A 5,028-nucleotide genomic window follows, 5' to 3' on the forward strand; every position below is an offset into this window, starting at 1 on the left:
CCCCATCTTTCAAAGGATTAACTATTTGCAATCCAGCAAATTTTAACACATTTGGATTGCTATTATGTATCTCTCTTATGTGGCTTATCAGCCTAGGGGCTCCACGGGGGTTCTATTCTGCTGACACTACAGGGGCTCTGCAAACGCACCTGGGGCTCAGAAACTTCTTCAGCAAAATCTGAACTGGAAATGCTAATAGGCGCTCCTTCCCTTCTGAGCCCCGCTGTGCGCCCATACAGTGGTTTACGCCCACATATGGGGTACCATTGTACTCAGGAGAACCTGCGTTACAAAATTTGGGGTGCATTTTCTCTCATGTTTATTATAAAAATGAGATACTTTAATCATAACAAATATATTATTGGAAAATTTCTTTTTTCCATTTTTTTCCAGCCTAATTGTGAATACTTTCCTCCAGCCCCTGTAGGGTTAAAATGCTCATTATACCCCTAGATTAATTCTTTAAGGTGTCTAGTTTCCAAAATGGGGTCATTTATGGGGGTTTCCAGTATACAAGCCTCCTAAATCAACTTAAAAAAAGAACTGGTCCCTAAAAAAAAATCAGTTTTGGAAATTTCATGAAAATTTGATAATTTGCTGATACATTTCTAGGCCCTGTAACACCCTAAAAAAGTGAAATATGTTTACGAAATAAAGCCAGAATAAAGGACATATTGATAATGTGACTTACTAACTAATTTTTGTCATGTGACTTTCTTTTTTAAGAAGCAAAGAATTTCAAAGTTCGTAAAAGTGCAAATTTTTGACAGTGACAGTGACCAAATTTTGCCACTAACATAAAGTACCATATGTTATGAAAAAGCATCACTGAGCTATAAGCGCATAAAGTGAGACAGGTCAGATTTTGAAAAATTAGCCTGGTCATTAAGTCCCAAATAGGCTTGGTCCCTAAGGGGTTAAAAGGCCACAGCACTTGGATTTTTTTTACCTAGAAACCCCCATGAGCACTTATTTTTTTGTGCCACTAATTGTACTTTGCAATGACTGGCTTAATTTTTGCATAAAGTATGCTGCGAAACCAGAAAAACATTAAATGTGTGGTGAAATTGAGGTTTCATGTTTACGGAGTTTACCCTTGGGTAAAACTGACTTGTTATACATGTTCCTCAAGTTGTTACAAATAAAAAAATAAAAAAAATGTAACTTGCATGACTTTTATTTTATTTGATGGCTTTTAAAAAATTAAAATCTAAAATTAAAAAATAAATGTTCCATAAAATTGCTCCATTCCCAGGCTTATAGCGCTTTAATCCTCTTGTCTATGGGGCTGTGTGAGGTGTCATTTTTTTGTGCCATGATCTGTACTTTCTATTGGTACCTTGATTGCGCATATGCAATTTTTTGATCACTTTTTATTAAATTTTTTCTGGATATGATGCGACAGAAAATGTGCAATTTTGCATTTTGAAAATCTTTTTTCGTTTATGCCGCTTACCGTGAGAGATCAGAAATCCAATAAATTAATAGTTCGGACAATTTAGCACGTGGTGATACCAAATATGTTTATTTATTAATTTTTATTTATAAAATTGGAAAGGGGGTGATTCAAACTTATATTAGGGTAGGGGATTTTTTACACACATACTAGAAGTCCTCCTGGGGGACTTCTAGTATCACTGCTATGATCTCTTATTGACATCTATGCAGTATAGATATACTGCATAGATCAATGAGATAAGTGTTCTATTGCTCTCGGCTGCTGCAGCCGAGAGCAATGGAATGCCGAGTCGGGATCAGCGCCATTACGGCGCAGACCCCGGACAGGTACAAATGCAGGAATCGCTCCTCCGTGACCATGTAGTGGGGGGGTGATCCCCCCCACTAGGCCACCATGCATGGGAAAATAAGCATTTTAAATGCAGCTGCATTTAAAAGGTTAATTAGTGGGCATGGCGATCGGACCGTGCCCGCTAATTGCCGCAGTCCTGGGCTGCAGATAGCACTTGGGATTGCGGCCCCCCCTCTGAACTCCCTTAACAACACCAGGGCGTACATTTATGCCCTGTGTCATTAATGGGTTAAAGCGAATGAGAACTCCGTTTCACTTACAACAATGTTCACACAACATTTTTTTCTCTCTGTTAAAATGGGATCCGTCATTTTGAGGCTAAAATGACACTCGTCATTTCGCTCTGGCCACCTGTCAATGACGGCTGTTGGTACATTATTCTAGTTCAGGTGGACTAATTGGCCTTTGGATTTGTCTTTAATTGAAAAGTCAATTGACCGTTATACTAAAAATGGTGAAAGGACGGTGGAAAAAGAAAAACTGTGAGTGAACAACCAAAAAATAACGTCCTCTGTTTGCAACATACGTCCGAAAATAATTGTCATGATTATTATTTTGAGGTTCGTGCAGACAACCTCTATCATTTTATATACTGTGTGCATTGGAAGGCCGTCATCGCATTGATATCAATGCATTGCCTTGCAGTCAATTACACTGCGGTAATAACAGATGTTTTTTTAAATAGAAAAATCGGCCGCCTTTTCTCTTTTTTTGACGTTCTGTGAACATAGCCTATATGTGCCTCATTTTCTTGTTTAATAAAGTTTACCAAAAAGTTAATTAAAGGTGGAGAACCCTTTAAATGTGTTAAAGGGGTACTCCGGGCTGGGGTTATTTTTATTGTATGGCTGGGAAAGGGGTGGATATAGATTCCGCCGGTTACTTACCTCCCCGGTTCAAGCGCCGGGTCCCAAAACGCACCACCCTGTTTTCCCGTCCCGCTGCCACTTCCTGGTCTGAGCTGTAGCTTGAGACGTGACGTTTCAAAGCAGCTTAGCCATTCAGCAGTCATAGCGGGGTCCCGCCTCAGCCATGGCTGAATGGCTGAGCTGCCTTGAGACATCACGTCTCAAGCCACAGCTCAGACCAGGAAGCGGCTACGAGATTTGAGAATGGGGTGAACCGGGACCCGTTGCTGGAATCGGGGAGGTAAGTGACCGGCGGCCTCTATATCTACCCCTTCCCCCGCCATATAGTAGAAATACCTACCCCCCCCCCCCCCCCCCGGAGTTCTTCAACCAATCAGATTCCACTTTTCATTTCTTACAGACTCTTTGGAAAATGAAAGGTGGAATCTGATTTGTTGCTAGGGGCAACTGAGTCAGTTTCACTTTACACCATAGTTTATACATCTCATACATTTTTCAATAAAATTGTCACTAAAAAAATTTGATGTGACAGGGACATGTGAAAAGTTCTGATTACTGATATCCATGGTATCAGGGCCACCCCACCCATTAGGAGAATGTAGGTCTGTATTATTATAATCATACAACTAATTTCCTCTAAAGCAAACGGTTTTGGTTATGTGGTTACTTAATGTTTATTAGACCACATTCACACAACTTAAGTTTTCATTAAACAACAGCGGTTGTTGCAGGTTTGCAACAACAGCCGATATTTAAAAGGGTTGTCCAGTGTGGGGGCAATTTTTTGGGGGGACCGGGGAGGAGGTGGCTGAAATAAAAGACGTTCACTCACCTCCCCGGTTCCAGTGGCGGCTCACTCATCGTGGCACTCCGGTCCCCGATTTCCGGCCGCTTCCGGGTGTCTGACGCCGCCCGAGACGCTACGTCTCAGGGTCGCTCAGCCACTCAGTGAAAGAGGCGGGATCCGTGTGAAGTCCGCTCGGATCTCGCCTCCTTCACTGAGTAGCTGAGCGGCCCTGAGACGTAGTGTCTCGGGCGGCGTCAGACACCCGGAAGCGGCCGGGAACCGGGGACCGGAGCGCCGCGATGAGTGAGCCGCCGCTGGAACCGGGGAGGTGAGTGAACGTCTTTTATTTCAGCCACCTCCTCCCCGGTCCCCCCAAAAAAGTGCCCCCACACTGGACAACCCCTTTAATGACAGCGGCCGATCGCATTGAATTCTATGGAATCCCTGCCAGAGTGTATACACACTGTATTCCCATCAGCCGGGATTCCATGCCGCTGCACAAAAAAACTGACATGTCAATTTTGTGCGGCTGCTATTCATTGAAGTTGACTGTGTGGACAATGTTATGTGTTGCTCCGGCATTTTGGTTAATTGAAACATGGGCACACCTGAACGTGCCTGCATTCCAATTCAAAAGAATTGAAAATCATTCAGCCGCAGAACAGCCGCTGTCTTACAGCGTGTGAACCCGGCTTTAATAAGTAACTATAATGGAGTAAAAATAGATCTAGGACTAAGGCCAGGTTCACACTATGTAAAAACAATGATAGTATTTCGTAACAACGGCTATTGTTGTGCAAGCAAAGCCCTTATTTATGAAATAATGGCCGCTGTTTGCACAACAACTACTGTTGTTATCAAACACGTTCGTTGTTTTAACATAGTGTAAACCTAGCCTAAGAATGTTTGTAAAACGTTGACCCAAGAGCCATTTCAATATTCTGCATTGGCTGTCTTATATGGAGAATATCCAATTAGTAAATAATTATGCAATGCTTTGAAGTTGTTGTCACTTTCATTAGCAAGTCGGATGTATGAAGTGGTTGCTAAACTATCGAGGCGCCCACGGATCCCCAAAACCTAGTAATATATGAGCAATAGGAATGATGGTTACTTCCCACAAAGGAAAAACTCATCCATTAAGAAAATACCCGCTTAAATCACATTCTAGATGTTAAGGGGTTAAATGTGTTAGCAGTAAAAAAGCAAGAGGCATAGCATACAGTTTACCAAGGATTCGGGCACTCATTCTCAGGACATCTCAGTCATTTGTTAAAATTTTGTTACATGTTTGAGAGATCCTTAGCAATTGGACAAGAACTTTCCTAATTGGTGAAAGGGAGGTGACGTCAGGTGATATCACCTACAATAAGAGAGGAGTTTCCTTTAGATCCACCTTATATATGGAAGATAGTTCAGAAAGAGAGTAGACAAGAGGGGAAATGGAGTTGAAAAGGTTTTATCTTAAATACATATGTTTGTAGGACCATAAGTACAGAAAAACCCAGCCTGAAGAGGTGGCAACTTATTCTGGATCTACATATCTAAGATCAGCAGCAAGA

Source organism: Dendropsophus ebraccatus, chromosome 12 (genome assembly GCF_027789765.1).
Source record: "Dendropsophus ebraccatus isolate aDenEbr1 chromosome 12, aDenEbr1.pat, whole genome shotgun sequence".
In the NCBI taxonomy this organism is placed as follows: domain Eukaryota; kingdom Metazoa; phylum Chordata; class Amphibia; order Anura; family Hylidae; genus Dendropsophus; species Dendropsophus ebraccatus.